The sequence below is a fragment of the Saccopteryx bilineata genome, chromosome 1, assembly GCF_036850765.1.
Source record: "Saccopteryx bilineata isolate mSacBil1 chromosome 1, mSacBil1_pri_phased_curated, whole genome shotgun sequence".
NCBI classification, from domain to species: Eukaryota; Metazoa; Chordata; class Mammalia; order Chiroptera; family Emballonuridae; genus Saccopteryx; species Saccopteryx bilineata.
In genome coordinates this window covers 387,883,500-387,905,781 of record NC_089490.1, presented here as the reverse complement: position 1 = coordinate 387,905,781, position 22,282 = coordinate 387,883,500, and the positions used below count along the sequence as shown (strand labels likewise).

The window sequence follows — 22,282 nt, the reverse complement described above, 5'->3', positions numbered from 1 at the left end:
CCGGCTCAGCACTAGTGAGGTAATCCCCCAAGACCCCTTCCATCCCACGGAGGAGGGTGACCTAAGCCCGAAACTATCCACGCTTTGCTAGAAACTTCCTTTCCCACCCCCTTCTGCCTATAAAAGCCTTCCATTTTGCACAGCTCCTGGGGGCTCCTTTCTATCTGCTAGATGGGATGCTGCCGAATTCATGAATTAGATCTTTACATTTACTCCGTGGAAGAGAAAACAACGTCAGTCCTCTGGACTGACAGCAAGGAAAGGAGCCTGGTATGAGGGATTACAATCTCACCTGAAATGTGTCACTCTTTACAAACAGAGTGTGTCCCTGTATCCTTACCAAATAACCATGGGAGTAACTCAATCACTTGGGGACAAACACCTCTGGGGAAATCCGAGGCCTTGGCGGCCCCAGTGTGCCTCCTATTCCTGGAAGAAGGGAGCCAAGAACAATGACCTTTTCCTCTCTCTCTCTCTCTCTCTCTCTCTCTCTCTCTCTCTCTCTCTCTTCCTCCCTCCCTCCCTCCCTGTCAGCCCTGGGGACAGACACTATTAGAGATCCCATAGTCCATATTCTGCTTGTGGGAGGGAAGGGGCTTACTGAGCCAGGACAGCAGGAGAGACTTCATCCTGGCACGGTTTCCATGCAGATGCAGATGGTGGGAGCAGGAAGCCAGACTCCGCCCACCCATCAGGTGCTGAGGGCCTACTGTGTGCTGGCCCAGCAGAGCTGCTGTCCGTGTGGCATCTGACGCATCTCCCGTGGACCCTATGTGGGAGGGGTCACCAAATGGAGACCCTGGGAAGGCAGTGACTCCAGAAAGGCGCTTCACGCCTAGGTCTGCCAGGTGCCACAGCTGGTATTTTCTTCCTGATTCCAAAGTAAGGGATTAGGGGGCATGCTGGTGACCTGACCCCTTTCCCGAATGGCGCACTCCTCCCCCAACCTCAGCAGTGCTGGCGGCTAAAGGCTCCACCTGCGCCTTCTCAGGGGGCACTGCTGGCTCCTGGCTGTTTGGGGCCACATCACCCAGAGATGCCTGGGAGGCCACACACCCCAGCTCCCACCCCAAGCACAGCCATAGCCCTGACAGAACACGCCGGGCACAAACTCTACAATGCCCTTCAAACTTCAGAGCTCCCCGTGGGATCTGGCTGAGGCTCGGCTGCCCTTGAACCCCACGGTTGCTAAGCCTTCTCTCCTGAGAATCCGCCCCCAATCATTCACTCGTACAACCATCCCTTCTTAGGTTCTGCTGTTAAGGAACCTGACCTGAGACACAGGAGGCTCATAAAGGAGGCAGACATGGGTTCTGCCATCATGGGACTCAACATGCAGCAGGATTCAAACCTGAGACTCGGACTGACCATGACCATGACCATTGCCCTCCCCCTCCCCCTCCTCCCATCTAATATCAAAGCTTATGACAACTCGCTTTCCCTCCTGATCTCACTGAATACCAACAACCACCCAGTCCGAGAGGGTCTGTTATCTCCCTTTCTGTAGACAAAGAAGCTGAGATGCAGAGAGATTATAACTTGCCCAAGGTCACTTGCAACTCCTACGAGGCCACGCTTGGAAGGGAACTCAGTTCTGCCTGACCACAGGGACCAGAACCTGTCTCCCACTAACAAGAAGGACCTGAATACAACCGCAGAGACAGGATGGGGGGAACCTCAGCGGTTAGGGTCATCACCGGACAAAGTTCACTGTCCCTCTCTGCCACCCCTTGAAGTACCTGGGCCACCAGTGGCTCAAGAGATCAGATTACAGGAGGCAACTTCAAAAGAAGGAAGGAGGTGGGATTCACCTTTGACTGCTCCCCTCTTCCTGCCTTTCTGGCTTCTCCCCACATCAAAAGCCTGAAGCTCTTTCCCTCTCAAACTATGCTCATTGACGCTGGTTCCTCTCTCTCCGCCCCTCCAACCCCCACTCACAATTCCCATTATGTCGCAGACTTTGCAGCTCAGCCAAGTGAGTAACAGTAACAGGCAGAGAAAGAGAATGTTTACCTGTTAATTTGGTTTATGAAGCCCTGCTACTTGCCAAGCCTGAGCAGCTAGTTCCCTAGCAGGCTTCGACAGGATGGGGGAGAAAGGGGCAAGCAGCAAGTGGAGACAACAGTGGCCATCACCGAGGGCTTCCCTGAGGTGAGGGCTGCCCAGTGGGGCTGAGGAGCCAGTTTCCCTTGGTCCAAAAGCAGGAAGGCACCAGCCACCCACTCACTCTACCCCATCTCTCACAGAGAGAGCCTGCTGCTGGGGGCAGAGCCGGGCCCAGCCAGGCACAGGGGACCCATCCTCTCCTCTCTCCTTCCCACACCACCAGCCTTCATTAACCAGGCCTCTCCCTAACGTGCCTTGAGCCCTCGCTGCCCTGGGCATTGTACTTCATTTAGTCCTCAAATCCTTTCCCATCCACCCCCCATGAGGTAGCTATTGTTATCACTCCCATGCTGAGGTTCAAAGAAGTGATATACCTTCAACAAGTTCGACATACCATTGTCATATGACTGTGCAATTCCACTCCTAGCTATATACCCCCAAAGAACAGGAGACAGAGACTAAACAGATACCTGCACACGTCTACTCATAGCAACACTATTCATAGAATCCAGACAGATGCCCATCAGACTTTGAGTGGATGAAAAGGTAAATGTCATAGAGCCGCACAAGGGAACATTGTTCAGCCAGGAAAAGGAATGAAGTACTGATACTTGCTGTCATCTGGGTGACTCTCCAAAACACGATGCTAAAGCAAAGAATCCAGATACAAAAGGCCACATATTGTATAAGTCCGTGCATATGAAATCTCTAGAATAAGGAAACTGATACAAACAGACGGCTAATCAGTAAATGCCAGAGGCTGAGGGGATGGGTCTTGATGTCCACAGGGTTTTCTTTAGGGCAGTGATTTTTAACTGATGTGCCATAAGAATTTTAAAACATGCAATATGACTAATCAGGGGGAACTGAGCTCTGTTCTCTGAGACTGTCAAATAATAACAATAAAAAAAAATGACAACAGCTATCATAACAATAGCTATTGGGTGCGAATGAATGAAAATTACACCTAATTTTTGGTCCTATCGTCAAAAAACTTTGTTATGGTGTGCCGCAGAATTTTAGTAATTAGTTTATGTGTGCCATGAGATGAAAAGGGTTGAAAATCACTGCTGTAGGGTGATAAGAATGTTCTGGAACTAGATGGAAATGGTGGCTGCACAAGATTGTAAATGTACTAAATGCCATTGAAGGGATCACTTTAAAATGGCTAATTTAATGTTATGTGAATTTCACCTTAATGTTCTAAAGAAAGCAGGCGTGAGGGAGGGGGAGGGGGGAAGCAATGCAACTCATGGAAGGTCTAAGAGCGATCCCTGTATCTGCAGCCGTCTCTGATCTCCTTGGCATTCTCTCCGCCTTAGATCCCTCAGCCCTGTGCCCTCAAATCCCTCACAGCAAGCTCCGGCTCCTGCCTCCTGCCTCCTGCCTCCTCCGGGGTTAGTACCGGCAGGGCTTTCCTCCACCCCCACCTGGAGTAATCACACTCCCAGGGTCCTCCGGAGGGTTCAATGACATTCATGTCTGAATCCCCCGCTCTGTGCTTAACATGCAGTAAGCACTTAATAAATGGTGGTTTTTAATGGGCCGGGGCTGGGACCCGCTGACTGCTCTCTGCTCCGCGGGCCCAGGCCCGGCTCCCAGCAGAACGCCTCGGTGCTTGCAGAACGGAAAAGGAGACACGTTCCCCTGACAAGGGGCACTTTCCGACCTGTTTTCTTGCTGAGCAGGAAGCCTGTCTAGGTTCACAGTTTATAATAAATGCAGCTCCATTTCCTCTCAGCCGTGTTGGCCCGGCACATACCCAGAGCCGGCGGTTCCTGTGAAATGTCTGGGCTCCTTGGGCCGGCCAAGCCCACTGAGTCGTGGAGTTTTGCTGCACAAGGCACCTCCACTGCCACATTCCGCAGGTCCAGAAAATCAGAAGTCCTGGCCTCTCAGGAGATGAGCCTCTGCCACATGCTCTCTCTCCCTCATCAAATCCCAGCTGGCAGGCCCTGGCCGGTTGGCTCAGTGGTAGAGCGTTGGCCTGGTGTGCAGGAGTCCCGGGTTCGATTCCCGGCCAGGGCACACAGGAGAAGTGCCCATCTGCTTCTCCACCCATCCCCCTTTCCTTCCTCTCTATCTCTCTCTTCCCCTTCTGCAGCCAGGGCTCCACTGGAACAAGGTTTGCCTGGGCGCTGAGGATGGCTCCATGGCCTCTGCCTCAGGCACTAGAATGGCTCTGATTGCGGCAGAGCAACGCCTCAGATGGGCAGAACATCGCCCCCTGGTGGGCATGCCAGGTGGATCCCGGTCGGTCGGGTGCATGCGGGAATCTGTCTGACTGCCTCCCCGTTTCCAGCTTCGGAAAAATACAAAAAAAAAAATCCCAGCTGGCAGAGCAGTGGATATCAGAGAAGAAATACCCATTAAACACCTGGGATATATGCTGGGGGTGGAGGTAGAGGTGGGAACAGGAAGGCCTGTTCGTTTCAAGCTGGCATACTAGGCTGGAATTGACTCAGATTCTGCCACTTCCTGGCTCTGTGAAATGCTGGACAAGTCATGTAATCCCTCTGAGCCTCAGTTTTGCCATCTGTAAAATGGGATGACACGAGGCCCCAGGCCTCACAGGGCCATTGTGGAGGTTAAAGGAGAGCCTGTGTGCAAAGAGCTCAGCACAGTGCCTGGCACTAAGTAAAGTTTCTACCAATCAGCTGTTACTGTTATCATCATTCCCACTTTACAGGTGCAGTAACTGAGGCCCAGGAAGGCCAGTCAGAGTCTGGGAGGGTCACAGGATCCCTAAGCTGACAATGGCTCCCTCTCAGCAAGTCCAGTTTTTAGACAAGACCCATCCAGAACAGCCAGTGCTGCCCTGACCAACTGCCACTGAGTCTGACATCGGTGACGGCTTAGCCACTGGGTGCAAACGCCACAGGGAAAACAGGCTTACTCACACCCGTCTGTGTGGCCTGCGTGCCCTGGAGAGCGTCCCTGGAGACAGCATAGAGGGCGGAAGAGCCACGCTGAGAAGCACAAGGTTCACCCAGTTCCTGGCCCTATGACTTGGGTAAGTCACAGATCCAGGCTTTGGTTCATGCAATTCTCTTGGTTTGGAATGCCATGCCCCTGTCTCCCCCTCCCCCCCACCTAATAAACTCCTATTCACCATTCAGGACCCAATTCACATGTTGCCTCCTATGAGAAGTTTCTTATCTCTCCCAGGTCAAGGTGGCCACTATTGGCTTATTACTCCCATCGCAATTTCTTTGTCTCTGCATACTTCATGAGGGCTGTGTCTCGTTTTCTGGCTTGTTCTCTGCAGTGTCCACTGGGCATGCTGTTTGCCATCCAGTAAAAACTCACTGAATGACGAATGAGTCTTGCATTACTGCACCCTTGCACTGGGCTCTGATCTGAGACATACATCTTACTCACTGGACTTGGAATGTCCAAGCACGAGACTCATTCAACTGCATTCTTCTGCTCAGTACTGGGTCAGTCCTCAGTAAAAATCCACAGGACATGATCTGTCTAATCATTGTTGCCCTGTTTACTTCAACTGGCTTAAGCTAATAAATATGCAAGAAGATTGCCATCAGGGAAACACTTTATAAATCAAAGGAATCATACACATGTAAGGTTTTGGCATTAAGAATAATCCCAAACACCAAATAGTGCCAACCTTTTCAATATACTTTTGGAAGCTCTGCAATGGAATGTAGTTGACGATGCCAAGAAATTCACTTCAAACAAAACAAGGCAGGTAATTAGGAAGCCCTCACTCCAGGGCAGGAAAGGAGACAGTGTCCCTGATCCTGCCTCTATTGTTTGGTGTTGATGGTGAGACAAGCTAAGGGGGCAGGGAGTAGGGGACTGGGAACCTCCTCTCTCCACTGACACCCAAAGCAGAAAGAAGGAGCTTTGGGACCAGAGAAATCCAGCCCAGCCACTTGCCAACTTTGAGGTCTTGGGCAAGTTCCTTCAGTCCCTTATAGCCAGGTTGTGCAGGGCAATGGAGAAGTGAAGGGGGCGATGTCCATCTCCCTGAGTGGTGGTGAGCATCAGGCAATGGGGTGGTAAGACGTGAGAAGCACCAGGCCTGGCATGGGACAGCTCTTAATAAACATTCATTCTCTTTCCTCTCAAACTCTCCTTGGACACAATTAAGACAGTGAAAAAGCAAACTGTACACTGGGAGAAGTATTTGCAATATCTATGAATGACATAAGACTGACATCCACAATACATAAAGAGCTCCTACAAATCAATAAGAAAACAACCAAGTTTAAAATTGGGCAAAAATGAGGGCACTTACTATAAAAGATGTCCAAATAACCAATAAGCACATGAAAAGGTGCTCAACATCATTATTCATCAGGGAAATGCAAATAAAGACCATAATAAAATATCACGATGGAGCCATCAGTTGATTAAAACTGAACAGGCAGATGATGCCAAGTGTGGGTAAGGAAGTAGAGCAACTAGGACTTCAAACATGGCTGTCAGGACTAACCAATGGCACAACCATTCTATAGGGCAGTGTCTATTAAAGCTAACTAAGCCTTTGCCCACCCTATGACAATTGAGCATTTTCACTCCCAGTTACACACACAAGAGAAATGCCTGCGGGTGCCCACAGAAAGACTTGGACCAGAAGATGTGCCGCACCTTTATCCATAAGCACTCCCAAATGAAAAACTCAATGTCCAACCACAGAAGAAAGAATAAAGTGTCATATATATTCACGCAATGGAGTATTGCACAACAATAAGAACAAACTACTGCTGTGTGCAACTCCATGGATAGGTCGTGACGTCATTATGCTGAGCTGAAGAAGCCAGACCTGGAGGAGCTCATGCTGTACGATTCCATGGACATGAAGCTCAGATACAAGAACAACAGCTTGATGGCGACAGAAGCCAGAAGAGTAGTTAGCTGGGGGTGGAGGGGGGTGGGGAACGGAGAGAGTTGACTGGGACAGGGCACAGAGAGCCTTCCGGCGGACGGGAGTGTTCTATATTTTGGTCTGGTTGGTGGTTACTCGGTATAAAAAACGTCATCGAGCTGTACACTGGAGATGGACGTACATTACTATACATATGCTATTCCTAAATAGGATTTTTAAAAATTAGTAGAGAAGAGAACAGGTTGGGTCCAACCATCTCTAAGGTCTACCAGCTCCATCATTTGAAGATTCTTGGAACCTGGAATCCCAGGTTCAAAGGCTGGAATTTGGGGATTCTGTGCTCGGTTCAGCACTTCTCTTCGCCTTCATTCACATCATCTGGCTGGAGAGCCCCTTCTCTTGCTCGCTCTCTCTCTCCCTGTTACTTGCTGTGAATCAGTCAGCCACCATCATCCTGTCTGCAAGAAGAGGGTCATGCTGCCGGGACGCCTCCCCAGGCTCCACTGCTCCCGTCTGCAAGGCGGGGCTGAGGTCTCCTGCTGGAGCTGCCAGCTGTGTCAGGACCCAGCAGGACAATGAGCGCAGTCTGCTCTGCACACCAGCGAGCAGCATGTGGCTGTACTGGTGTTCAAATAGAAACGAAGCCTGAGGATGCTTCGCCCGCCGGAGCCTGTGCCGGGCCCTCCGGGAGGCGGCCAGGGAGTGGAAAGAGCACCTTCTGGAGCCAACCTGCCCAGGGTGGCTCCTGCTTCGTCCCAGCTCAGAGCTGGGTGCCCTGGGGTGCACACGCTGCTTCACTGCTTTAAACTTCAGTTTCTCCTCTGCAAAGGAGAAGGATAATTCCCTCACCCCAGGGCTGTTAGGAGCATTAAGTGAGATCACCTATGAACAGAGTTGTATTCCTTCCGAAGCACTGTGCAAATGTTGCTTCGTCTTTTGATGTCTTACAACATCCAGCTATTATAACACCGACTTTCCCTAAAGTGGGAGAGACACCTCCCAGGTGAAATGTGCAAGGACACTCAAATCTGCCTCCCCCATCCTCACTCCCAGATGACAACACCGGTGAGTCCTTCGGTAGCCCTCGCCGTGTGCCAGGCACTGAGGGATCGCTCTCCAAGCAGTCTGCTGAAGCTCTCAGCGGTGACTTCCGTCTCATACTCAGCCACAGTTTATAGATGGGTAAACTGAGCCTCAAGTAACCTTGCTGCAGGGTCCCTGGCTCTGATGACAGAGTTTTCTTCCTGTGGAGGACTTGGACAAGGTAGCACCTTTGTGTCCTGTAGAGCAGTGGTCCCCAACCCCCGGGCCGTGGACCGGTACCGGTCCGTGGGCCATTTGGTACCGGTCCGCAGAGAAAGAATAAATAACTTACATTATTTCTGTTTTATTTATATTTAAGTCTGAACAATGTTTTATTTTTTAATAATGCCCAGATTCCCTCTGTTACATCCGTCTAAGACTCACTCTTGACGCTTGTCTCGGTCACGTGATACATTTATCCGTCCCACCCTAAAGGCCGGTCCGTGGAAATATTTTCTGACATTAAACCAGTCCGTGGCCCAAAAAGGGTTGGGGACCACTGCTGTAGAGTGAAGCCCAGATTTACCCGAGGCAGCGGTGCTCTGTGGAGAGGTCTGACCACGGGTTCCAGCCACTGCTCTGCAGGAGCTGAGTGAGGATGCCTACCCACTCTGGGTTGGCATCAGGGAGCACGCATATGGAACAGGGAGTGTCCTCGGGAGGACAGGACCCAGCTAGGGGCCCCCAGAGAACCATGCTGCCTACTGAGCCACCAGAAATCAACCAGTCACATTCACTTCAGCTCCCTGGACAAACGTCACTGGCTGTCATGCCCTCCAGCTGCTCCCTACTGGCCAAAGTGCCCCTGAGCCTGAAACGGCCCCTGAACATCTGCCCCCCTCCCCCATGGCTCAGTCACTGCCCCCCTCAACTACCCACTGCATGCTTAGTTCTGGTGGTGCCACTCCTGGCCCCGGGAAGGAATCAGACAAGACGAAGGGGGCGGAGAGACTCCAGGGGACAGGAAAAGAGGGAGATAGAGAGAGAGAGGGAGGCAGGCTCGATGAGAGGGGAAGACAGCAGAGGAGTTTGGATTGGGGGAAAGATGTTCAGGGAAGACAGAGAGACACACAGGCCACACAGGAGACCCCACGAGAGGGACAACGATGGAGGGGGGGTGCTGTGATTATTCCCATCTTTCAGATGAGGAAACTGAGGCCAGAGGAGTTTAGCAATGTGCCCCAGTTATAGAATGAGGAAGCAACTGAGTGGGATTGGAACCCTCATCAGCCTGACACCAACACTGCATGCCTGACCCCCTCGCTGCATGACTCCCCCGCTCTGGGGAGACCTGAGAGAATGGAGGAAGGAGTGCTGGGAGATGCATTTAGTGAAGGACGATGCCTGAACATTCCTGGTGGGGCCTGGGCGCTCATCAAAGCAAAATAAAACAGATTCATCATTTGCCAATACAGACACACACAGAGTGGGATCTGAAATCCAACAGCTGGGCGTCTCCCTGGGGCGGCTGCTTCCCCTCCTGGAGAAGAAACCCACGGAGCCCAGGGTCCAGGCGGAAGGGAGCTAATCACTGGTGTCCCAATTCCACTCTCTCCCCACGGGTCTCTTTGAAAGGGAAAGAAAAGAATTCTTAGAAGCCCCCTCTTAGTTCCTGGCAATCTCAGGGTCCCTGCCTGAGTTTGGAAACCAAGCTGTTCCTTGGGCCACGCGTGGCCGGGCAGAGGTGGGCAGCAGTAATTAGCGATCCCCTGGCAGCCATCACAAATTCCTTTTCAAAGGGAAGCCACACCTACCTGCCCAGCACGCTCTCTCACTCTCTGGGGGCAGGTTATGGACAACACGGCCTCTTCTTCAGGATAGAAGTGAGCGCTTAATTGCAGACAATCAGGAGTAGGGTGTGTCGCTTTCCCTGCATGTCCCCAGGGCCCGGGACCCAGAGCGTCAATTTTAAGAAGGAAAAAATCAAGACCCAGGTGATGTGTGTATTAAACCTGGTGTCTGCACTTAGGCCGGAGGTGCCAGCGTCTTCTCTGCTCCACAGGTTGGCCTACCTGCTCCCAGTTCTGCTTCTCGTGCTGGCTGCCCATCTGGGTTTACAGTGATCTGCAGTGATCACAGGATCTGATAAGCTTAGTCCAGCATGGAAGATAAGTCACTCAAATAACTCTTGTAAGGCGTAGAAAGTGGTCACTAATGAAGGGCTGTTAGTGATAACAGGAAGGACTAAGGCTGTAGGTCAGGGAGGGCTTCCTGGAGGAAGTGGAAGGTAACACCCTTGGCATTGAGACAGCCAGTGTCAAATGAGACCTAACAGCCACCATTTGCTGTGGGCCAGCATGGAGCTGGAGGCTTTAACTTAGTCTCTGGTCATTAAACAAATTCAGCAAGGTATTTTGTTATTCTGAATTACAGATGAAGAAATGAGGCTCAGAGAGGTTAAGCTACTTGTCCAAGTCACTAAGCCAAATAAACAGGAAAGAAAGCTGGGATTTGAAGCCAGGTCCATGTTATCTACCCAGCACCCTGCCCTGTCCCCTGAGTCATGGACAGCCAGGTACAAAAAGAAATAGTAAGGAGCAGTCAAGGGTCTGTGGATCTCAAAGTTGGGAGAGAGTATTTCTGTTGGAGCAGTGAAGGCAGGCCTCCTGGAGGAGGTATTTCCCAAATGTGTTGGAGTTGGCTGCGTGGGCAAAGGCACAGAGTGGGGCTGCAGAGCGATGTTGGTAAACAGCCTCATTTTGTAGATGGCCAAGGGACACTGTCAGAAAATAAAGTCCCAAGAATATTCAGGATATTCAGGCCCATCTTCTGTAGAAGGCAATGAAGTCGCAGTCGAGACGAACAGTGGAGAGCCGCAGAGGCGAGTCTACAAGGTGAGTGTCCCTGAAGCCGGTAGGGAGGCTGTCAGCTGAACAAGGGGACAGACCGCTGCAGGGCCAGGGACGAGCAGGGGTGGCAGGCAGGACCCAAGCAGCGGGGGTGGCGAGACGGCCACAGCTGACCACAGCCTCGGGCTGTGTGGGGTCGGAGGAAGGGAAGAGGGCGGGTTCCTCCCGGGAGCCCCTGGGAGAGTGAGGAGGCCACAGAGAAGCAGATCCCTCCAGGGACAGTGGTGGTTTGCGGAGCATAGAACAGAATGTGCTCCAGGCTTACGTCCTAGCTACCAACACGGAGAGAAGCCACCCGGAGTCGGGAAGCCTCTTTTGGGGCCAGAGGCAGGTCATACGCGAGATGTGGAATCTGAAGAGATTGAATACAGATCTAAAAATAGAAGCTGGGTTGGGGAGAGACAGAAGGCACAGAAAGGAAAGAGGGAAAAAGGAACGAAAGAATCATCCGTTCATTCGTGCATGCCACGGACCCTGCTAGGAATGGCACTGGGAGCTAGACATACAGACATGGGCAGGAGGCAGCAAGTGTGCAGTGAGAACGAAGAGACTCAGCAGACGGCCTGGCCTCAAACCCACACACTGGCCACTGAGGGTGGATGCCAACCTGGGGCAGGCGTTCAGCTTCTCTGAGCCTCACTGCCCTCGTGCGAAGACGTATGCATAACGCCATACTTCATCCCTATGTCATTAAGTAGGGAATCAAGTGAAAAGACATATGACACAAGTGCTCAGGCAGGTGGCTGGCCTTCACTAAATTCAGGAAAGGGAGTGACTTTTTCTTTCCACTCTCCCCCCCCCCCCACCCTCTTTGATCAATGGCCTTGAACACCCAAGTGCTCCACCTCAGCTAGTCCGGGTGTCTTGGCACTGGCTCGTCCTCTGCTTAGAATTTCTTATCCTGGATCTTCACTCACCTCACTCCCTCACTGCATTCATTCTCTGCTCAAATGTTACCTCCTCCAAGAAGACTTCTTGGACCAGTCTGTCTCAGATAGCTCCCTATCCTTCCATTCACTCCCTGAAGTCAAGCTCCATGAGGACAGAGATTTTATTCACTGTTCCCCAGCATGGAGACTCCTGCCCCGTGCATAGGGAACATCAACATACATTTGTGAATGAGTGAGTGAGTAAATGAATGACCCAGACACTGACTACCCAGGCAGTTCCAACAAGACCAGGGAGTGGTTGATGAGCTGTGTAAACAAGCACGGGACATCCAGGTCTGAATCTGTGGGCCTGCTTGTTTCAAAGCCCAGTTCTTGGGTCCCTGGGGTTTCAAAGGGCCTGCATGAAGACCTTGGAAACAACAGATGAAGATATGAAACACTTGTCAACTCTAGTGTACTGCAAAGTACTGACCTCTTTCCTTTGGGCCGTGTCTTTCGTCCGAGTCCGGAGCCCTGAGCACACATTATCTTTTCATCGGGGCCTAAGGTAGGAGACTGCCTTTCAACAGGTCTGATGGGGCGGACCGATGGGGGTTCCCACAGGACCCCCTGCTATTCTGCTTCCCGTACTGTAAGCCAGAGCTGAAGCCAGTGTCTGGTAGACCATACCTCCACTGGCTTAATTCCGCAACAGCACAGTGGCATTTTAAATTCTTTTTAAAATTGTGAATGAGTTGGCAATATTTAATAATTGGGAAATATCTTTTTTAAAAACCTGAATTTTCACTCTGGCCAGATAGCTCAGTTGGTTAAGGCATCGCCCCAAAGCAGAGAGTTGCTGGTTTGATCCCTGCTCAGGGCACATATAGGAACAGATTGATGTTCCTGTCTCTCTCTTTCTCTCTCTCTTCCTCTCTCACTAAAATGAAAAAATTTTTTTAAACCCTGAATTTTCAACTTCTTTTTTTCTAAATTTTGGAAGATCTAAAAATACTGGAGCTGAAAAGTAGCTTCTCTCTTTAAATGTGTTAAAGTTTGCCATAGTCCCCACCACTCCCTGGTGTCTCCCATACAATGGAGTCATGGGTAAATGCCCATCATCATCAAGCCTGGGCTGTTGTTTTGTTACTCAACCTACTCACTTATTTGTGTTAGCTGCCTGGCCCCTACAGGAATCTGAGTGATCTGTGGTCCCTTCTGCCTTAGTGTTTTTTTTTTTTTTTTTAATTTTTTTTTTTTTTTTTTTGTATTTTTCTGAAGCTGGAAACGGGGAGAGACAGTCAGACAGACTCCCGCATGCGCCCGACCGGGATCCACCCAGCACGCCCACCAGGGGCCACGCTCTGCCCACCAGGGGGCGATGCTCTGCCCCTCCGGGGCATCGCTCTGCGCGACCAGAGCCACTCTAGCGCCTGGGGCAGAGGCCAAGGAGCCATCCCCAGCGCCTGGGCCATTCTTGCTCCAATGGAGCCTTGGCTGCGGGAGGGGAAGAGAGAGACAGAGAGGAAGGAGAGGGGGAGGGTGGAGAAGCAAATGGGCGCTTCTTCTATGTGCCCTGGCCGGGAATCGAACCCGGGTCCCCCTCACGCCAGGCCGATGCTCTACCGCTGAGCCAACCGGCCAGGGCTTCCTTCTGCCTTAGTTTTTTTCACTTGTACAGATGATCTTCCCTCCTAAAATCGAAGTAGATAATGAATGTATGTGGCCAGATTATGGCTGTTACCTAACTCATGCTCAGTAAATACTTCCTCTTCCATTTCCTGTCTGGCTAACCAGACCCAACCATCCATTCTGCAATTGGAAAATAAATACCGAGTGATGCCTTGATGCCCAGTGCCATGTCACACACTGGGGTGCGATGGCAAACAAACTGGCATGGTCCCCACCTCCATGGCACCCACAAACTACTATGAAATAAATAATCCAGCAAATAGACCTACACATCCAGTTTAAAATATGTGTCATGAAAGAAATACGTGGAATAGGACGAGAGAGAAGAGAAAAGGCTCCTGAGGAAGTGTATCTGAGCCAAACATTAAAGAATGAGAGGGGCCTGCCAGGCACAGAGAAGGCTGGACAAGTGTTCTAACCAGAGGGAACTGCCTGTGCATGGCTCCGAGGCAAGAGAGGGCTCCTCCTGTTCCAGGAACTGAAATGAGCTGGTGTGGGGTGGGCAAGGGGCAGGGAGGTGATGTGACCTGGTGAGGGGGACCTAGGCTGCCCCTCAGAGGAGTGGATTGTTTCCTAAGAGCAGGGGGAGCACAGAACACTGGGGGAGGTATGGTTGATCCAAATGGCCGTTGTTCAAAATGTCTGGGCTCTAAAACAACGATAAGATACTGTTGCAAACCTATTAAAATCCTAACCTATCAAAATCCAAAAAACTGGTAATACCAAATGCTGGCAAGGATGTGGAGTTCTGGGGACTATCATTCATGGCTGGTAGAAATGCAGACTGGGATAGTCACTCTGGAAGACAGTTTGTCAGCTCTAAGAAAACCAAATATACTGCTACTGTATGATCCAGCCATCATGCTGTTTGGAGTTTACCTAAATGAGTCAAAAGCTTATGTCTACATCAAACCTGCACATGAATGTTTACAGCAGCTTATTCACGATCATTATTACCAAAAAAACCTGGAATCAACTAGGATGTCCTTCAATAGGATCAATAAATAAACAAACTGCGGTCATTCATACAGTGCAATATTAGTCAGCAATAACAAGGAATGAATTATCAAGCCACAAAAAAGACATTCAGGAACCTTAAATGCATATTGGTTAGTCAAAGAAGCCAGTTAGAAAGGCTATATATTGTATGACTCCAATTATACAATGTTCCGGAAATGGCAAAAAGATGGAGACAGAAAAGAGACAGAGGGTGTCTGACCAGGCGGTAGCACAGTGGATAGTGTCGGACTGGGATGCGGACGACCCAGGTTTGAGACCCCGAGGTCGCCAGCTTGAGTGCGGGCTCATCTGGTTTGAGCAAGGCTCACCAGCTTGGACCCAAGGTCACTGGCTTGAGCAAGGGTTAGTTACTCGGTCTGCTGTAGCCCCAAGGTCAAGGCACATATGAGAAAGCAATCAATGAATAACTAAAGTGCCACAACAAGAAACTGATGATTGATGCTTCTCATCTCTCTCTGCTTCTGTCTGTCTGTCCCTATCTGTCCCTCTCTCTGACTCTCTCTCTGTACTCTCTCTCTGCCTCTGTAAAAAAAAAAAAAAGAAAAAGAGACAGAGGGTAAGGGAGGGATAAATAGTTGAGCACACAGGATGGTTAGGCTGGTGAAACCCTTCTGTATTAAACAGTAATAATGGACACATTTGTCAAAACCCACAGAATGTAGGACGCAAAGACTAAACTCAATGTAAACTCTGGGCTTTGATTAGCAATAATGTATCAAGATTGGCTCATCAGTTGTAACAAATGTTCTACCTTAACACAAGATGTATATATTAGGGGAAACTATGTGTGTGTGTGGGTGTGTGTGTGGGGGGGTGTATCTGTTTTCCAATCCTTTTTTTTTTTTTTGGTATATGTAAAACTTCTCTGAAAAAAGTCTATAAATTAAAACATAAACACATCTTTACAAAAATGTTGGGATTGTCACAGAGACTGGATTAGCGGGAGGAGCCTGGGAGGATATAGGGAGGCCAGTTGTCCAGGGGGGAGATCAGGGCAGCTGCCGTGAGGGCAGTGACGGGGAGGAGGTGGGCTCAGGGGCACTGAGGAGGTACAATGAACAGGACCTGGTGGCGGGCTGGATGTGGGGGATGAAGCAGAGCACCAAGGAGGATTCCCTGGGAACGGTGTTGGACAGCAGGTAAACTGAGGCTCCACCCACTGTAGTCAGGCTGCAGGAGGGGAGACTGCATGGAGGGGGAAGGGAAGCTGTGAAGTCAGAGGGAGCCTGAGGGAAATCCAGGCACTGGGAAGGTGGGTCTGGAGTTTTCTGGAAATTCTGGAATCTCCCTCCTATGGAAGTGAGCTCACATTCAAAAACGGAATTCAGCCTGCCTTTCTAGGGCCCCACCTCAGGGTGGCATTGTGGGTGTGCCCATGAAGACACTGCCCTGCGGAGGCTTTGAGGACGGACCTCCTCATCCCTTGACAGACGAGGAGACAGGACCCAGAGAAGTCGGGAGACTTGCCAAAGGCCCCCCGGCCAGCCCTGGCAGGTGACCGCAGCTCCCGCCTCTTCGCCATCTATTTGGTAGGACTGCACTCTGCCTTTTCTCACGCACCTGTCTCTGGGTGTCCCTCTCATACCTCCTCTCAAGCACACACCAGTCTCCTAACTGGAAAGATGTACCTTCCATGGTTCTGGGAAGGGGTCTCTTAGATGATATTCTAAACCAGTGGTCCCCAACCCCCGGGCCACAGACCGGTACTGGTCCATGGGCCATTTGGTACTGGTCCGCAGAGAAAGAATAAATAACTTACATTATTTCCGTTTTATTTATATTTAAGTCTGAACAATGTTTTATTTTTAAAAAATGACCAGATTCCCTCTGTTACATCCATCTAAGACTCACTCTTGACGCTTGTCTCGGTCACGTGATACATTTATCCGTCCCACCCTAAAGGCCGGTCTGTGAAAATATTTTCTGACATTAAACCAGTTCGTGGCCCAAAAAAGGTTGGGGACCACTGTTCTAAACCACGTGCAGTCAGATAGACCATGCTTTGAAAGTTGAATCATATTAGCCTGAGTTCGGGCTAAGACTGTGATGAAGATGAATAAAGATGACAAAGGTGGCCCGCCTCTTGTGTTCCAGCACAGACATGTGGAGACAGGGGCAGGGAGCGGGGGCTGTGGCCAAGGAGGGGGACAGGTTAGAGTGGAGCGGCACACAAGCCGAGTGGAAGGTCCAGGAAGGGGACGGAAACAGCCATATCTCAGAAGCCCATTCTTCCCAGATGTCGGCACAGGGGCCAGGTGACAGCGACGGGAACAGACAGTAGGGTGAACTCACATATAAATTCTCATCGCTTGCTGTTTCTGGCTCTTTTTTTTTTTTGTATTTTTCTGAAGCTGGAAACGGGGAGAGACAGTCAGACAGACTCCCGCATGCGCCCGACCGGGATCCACCCAGCACGCCCACCAGGGGGCGATGCTCTGCCCACCAGGGGGCGATGCTCTGCCCATCCTGGGCGTCGCCATGTTGCAACCAGAGCCACTCTAGCGCCTGAGGCAGAGGCCACAGAGCCACCCCCAGCGCCCGGGCCATCTTTGCTCCAATGGAGCCTTGGCTGCGGGAGGGGAAGAGAGAGACAGAGAGGAAGGCGTGGCGGAGGGGTGGAGAAGCAAATGGGCGCTTCTCCTGTGTGCCCTGGCCGGAAATCGAACCCGGGTCCTCCGCACGCTAGGCCGACGCTCTACCGCTGAGCCAACCGGCCAGGGCCGGGGCGTCGCTCTATTGCGACCAGAGCCACTCTAGTGCCTGGGGCAGAGGCCAAGGAGCCATCCCCAGCGCCCGGGCCATCTTTGCTCCAATGGAGCCTCGGCTGCGGGAGGGGAAGAGAGAGACAGAGAGGAAGGAGAGGGGGAGGGGTGGAGAAGCAAATGGGCGCTTCTCCTGTGTGCCCTGGCCGGAAATCGAACCCGGGACCCCTGCACGCCAGGCCAACGCTCTACCACTGCGCCAACCGGCCAGGGCCTATGGCTATTTTTTCTACGTTCTCAGAGTACAGGTCTAGTTTTCGCCTCGGTTCTCTCTCTCTCATTACTCTTCTTCAAGGAGTCCCATCCCATGACTCCTAGGGATTCAGAGCAAGGAAGGTAGAATGCACACGAGACATTTACATCCAATTCCATTGTCCCACCCATCTCTCCATTTCAAAGATGAGGAGACTAAGGCTCAGCGGGTGGTACGGAACTCCCAGTCACATGACTTCGGTCTCAGAGCAGAGCCCAGAGCCGGTTCTCAGATATCAATTCACTGCTCTCTTCTCTCTCCAGCTCTGTCCCACCTCTGCTCCACAACATGAGTTTGTCATCAGAAGCCGTTCATGACATGAGCCCTCCAAGTCTTGAGGCCCCTTCCGAATCCTCAGATCTTCTGGCAGTGGTCCTGGTCTGTCGACGAGCTTCCCACACTGGGACCTCTGCCATGTGTTATGAACATCAGGAATGGGAAAAAGCAACCCCAGAGCCTGGAGGCTGCAGGATGAGCCCACAGTCAGATCATAGGAGGCCATCTGTGGAAACATCAAGCCCACTGGAAAGGTGGGAGCAGTGACCTGGGACAGCACTATAGTGGCAGAGCTGGCTGGCTCCCCATGGCTCCAGCCCAGCCCAGAGGGACCAGCCACCCAGTCTGAGAACTAAAGGCTCAAGGTCCAGCTACAATTAGAAGCCCCCAAGAGTCCAAGCATCCTCGTGTGTGGAAAAGAGAACCTCCCAACGAGGTAAGGCTTGGGCCACAGACCCTAACGGTTTGGGGGGGGGGGCATAAAAAGGCATGCAGGACAAACAACATTATTCAGAGAAAAAAAACCATGCTCTTTCCTTAAACTCCCAGAGCAATTCCCTGCACTATGGCCGATTCCGGCTCTGCTCAGAATTCAAGCATCGGAGTGTATCTAATCCCAGGCCACACAGGCACGAAGAGGCAGACCCATGGCATGTGGGAGTCAAACATTTCTGGTTTCAAAGCCTGGCTTCATCACCTACTAGCTGTGTGACCCTGGGCGTGTTGCTTAACCACCCTGTGCATCCGTTTCCTCCTCCCTGAACAGAGAGCAGACGAGACATGCAAGCCCGAGAACACTTCGGTGCTCATACTGTGACACTCACAGGCAGCCAACACGCGGACGATCTGAACATGCCTGCTCACCCACTGGTGGAGACGAACACGTCTCTTAGCGTTCTCTGTCCTGGAAAGCCCTTCTTTCTACTCTCTGTCCCTATCCCACACCGTCGTTCCTCCAGCCTGTGACGGTGGATTTTACCCTCGTTCTGTGTAATGATAGGTATGAAGGCTGTGCACAGAATCGCTCCTGGCCCAAGACCCCACCGCCAGGCGGGCCTAGCGAGGCCACGCTCCCTGGTTTCTGTGGCCACCTTGCCTAGCGTGTGCTACAGTACATGTGAGCAAGCACCCGACTCTAACATGCTAACAAAAACAAGCCTGGTGGGATCTCTGTTGTATAAACTGGGGAAGTCTGAGGCTCCCTGGAATGGCTTTGTGCAAGCACAGGCCCCAGGCGATGCAGAAATCCAGACAGCCCACCCTGACGCGGTTCCCTCAGGTTCAGGTGCTGATCCGAGACCTTCCGGAAACGTTAAATGAGACCCTGAGTTCTATTCCTGGCTCACAGCCGCCAGGAGGCCCCCCACGGTAGGGGATTCCACTTGGACTCATTAAGTCAGGCGAGACCCACCTGGTCCTCCGAGGGGTTCAGCCTCTGTTGGTGCCTGAGAACCTGGCAGCAGAGCCTCCCAGCAGGGTAAGGGTTATAAAAGGCGGCACGACCAACGAGAAACGCAGACCGGGGCTCCCACCCAGCTGCCCACTGCCTAGTGATGTGAACTAGGCCAGTAACTTAATCAGTGTGAGCCTCAGTCCCCTCATCTGTGAAATGGGGACAAAAGTCAGTCCTACCTCATAGGGTGTTCTGAGGATTCAAGGATCACTGGGGTAATCTCTAAAACTCCTACTACAGTTGCTAGCACATGAAAGGTGCTAGATAAATAGCCCCTACCTGATGGCCTTCTAGGAGTCCTTTGTTTTAGAGTAGGTAGGGATTAAACACACACACACACCCACACACCCACACACACACACACACACACACACACTCACACACACCTTTCAGAGGGCATCTAGAACACACCTGGCCCCAACCCTGGACCCTGACTGATGTCTATCCCCCGAAAGGTAGTCAACCTCCCCATCCTCAGTCCCACTTCTAAACCTTGGACATGTTCCCATTACTGTTTTTCTGACCACACTGAACTGTGAGAATCTGTCTGGTGTTTGTGCCCAAGACCAGAGAAGAGTTTATTGAGAAGAGGGGTGGGCAGATGTTTGTTTATATTCCCAGCACCAAGCAAAGCAAAACCAATTAATGTCTGTGGCATGAATGAGTGAAGGATAGCAGCATCCCTGTGGCAGCAGCAGACACGTCTGTCCTTGCTCAGGCTTCTCCTGAAATGGAATAATTATCCCAACAATAACAGCACAATAAGAAAACGGGCCCGGGCCCTGTAAGCGCAGGAAACCCAGCCCATGTTTACGCTGAAGCCTCCTCTAGCAGCGGTTTGCAGAGCTGGCCTCGGGAATCCCAGGCACTGACCCAGGGCCCTGGGTTTTATCTCTCTGCTTTCTCCTTCCTCCCATTGTCCTGTCCGGCTTCCCACAGCCCCAGGCCAAGGGGCCAGCTTTGTCTGCAGGTCACAGAGTGGCCCTGACTGCCCGGAGAGGCAAGGTAGGGCAGAATGGCCAGTCCCCTCCTGGGGAACATCCCTGTCAGGCCTTTCCCAGGTACCCTCCCCCTCACAGTTTGGTTTCCTTAGGGACTCTGAGGTCACTACACCCCCTGCCCTGCCCCCAACCCCAATGAATGGTGATCACAGGCCCCCAGAGAGGCCAACAGATTAGCTAAGGTAGGGGGAAAGCAGATTTCCACACTAAATCAGTAACCAGGACCAGTAAATTAGAATGCTAAATAATGACAGCAGGGGAATGGATGGAGTCGAAGATCCACCCCTCCCCTCCCAGCAGAGGGAGAAACCACGGAGGAGACTGCAAACGCCCAGAAGCCTAGAGATTTCTTAGATCTCAAAGGCCTTAACTCCAAACCCCCAACTGTGGTGGTGAGGCAGGTCTTCATGATGAGGGAAGACCCTAGAAAGCAGAAGGTCGGGGATGGGGTGGCCAACACTCAGCCATGCGTTTTAACTGATTTATTGGATCTGGCTACAGAACAGAACTCCAGTATTCCTTTCTTAGAAAAAGGAAGCCCCATCAGTCCTGAGGTCTTCCCAGGTGAGCGAGACGGAAAAAGCCAACTCCAAGTGCGTGTCTTCTTTCTCTTTCGCTTCTTCCTCTCCCTCCTCCAGCTACTTGACTCAAATGAGTCAAGCGTCTCAGAGAGTGATGTAAAACACAGAAGACAAAACTACCTCACAGCAGTATCAATTCTAGTCATTTGGTCTTGAACGTAAGTCAAAACCTTTCATTTCTGATGAGGTAATGAAGGGAGAGGCATCGATACTAATAGCAACATAGATACTAATAGCAACAGCTCATATTTACTCCTAAACGTGGCCTAGCAAGATTTAATATTACACAATTTGGAAAAGTGAGGCCCAGGTGAATGACTTATCTCTCTTTTGCCCTCAAGAGCAGGGTCTTTGCCTTCATTTGGGCTCTGATGTGTTTCCCGAGTTAGACTGTCTCTTCAGGCTGCTGGTGTACCACAGGTAACTGAAAGGGACATAATTTCAGGGCTGAGGAGGTTGGCTTTCCCCCAAGTACTCTTGTGGCTGGGAAGGGGCTGCCCAGCCAGGAACTACATATCCCAGCCTCCTTTGCATGCACGTGTCCATGTGATATGTTTTTACCAATTGGAGTGGGAGTGATAAGTTCTTCCAGACTGATGTGATGAAGCAGATGAGCCCTCTCTACCTTGGCTTTCTCCTGCCATGGTAACCTTAGAAGCCACAAATTGAAGAGAGAAGGGACTAAGGCTTGTGGAAAGCTGCCCCCACTTTCACCGAACTGTTGCTGAGTAAGAAATAAATCTGCATTGTGTTAAGCCACTAAGATCCAGAATTTACCCCTTAGGGCACCTGTTACTGCCTTTACCAATATACCAGTCTTGGGCTCTCAATTATTACCAGCCACCTCATCCACAAGCTTTCTTGAGAATGCTGGGAAATAACCTGGCGACGTGGAGAGCTGAGACAGAAGGAAACAGTCACTGCGCAGCCCTCCACCTGGCCCTGTCTCATCAACATGTAAAGGTTCCCCGGTATCAGCGTCACTTCGCTGGCTCCCCGAGCACAGCGGTGACCCTCTCTCCTTCTTGTCTTCCTCAGCCAGATGACTTCTCAGAGGGCACGTCTGCTCCTCTCACTTCTCCACCCCCTCCAGTCTGGCCTCCATGCCCAGACGTCCTAAGAAACAGACCCAGCAATGGCCATCCTTTCTCCATCACAGTCACGGTTCGGAGTACCCTAACTTCTTGGAATCTCAGTTCCTGTATCTGATGCCCTCATCTTTCCGGAGCGCAGCCATCCACACAGTGTGTCTACACAATCGACTCCTTCTGACCCTCACTACTATCTCGAGGGATCATTCAGTTCATTTCCAGAAATTTCTGCGGACATCTACTACGTGCTGCACGATGTTCTAGGAGAGAAAGAGGAAGTAAAGAAGAAACCATCCCTACCACGGAGGAATGAACTGAGGCTCCGAGAAGCTACACATCTAAAATAACAGCTGATTGGTGACACATTGCCCACGGACCCAACATGCAGGAACCA

General features: G+C 51.3%; 1 protein-coding gene across 8 annotated transcripts in view; it reads right to left on the bottom strand.

The window, feature by feature from the left end:
- Positions 1-22,282, bottom strand: part of TSPAN18 (tetraspanin 18) — a 180,379-nt gene that overhangs the window by 70,061 nt on the left and 88,036 nt on the right. The gene's annotated exons all lie outside the window — the stretch shown is intronic.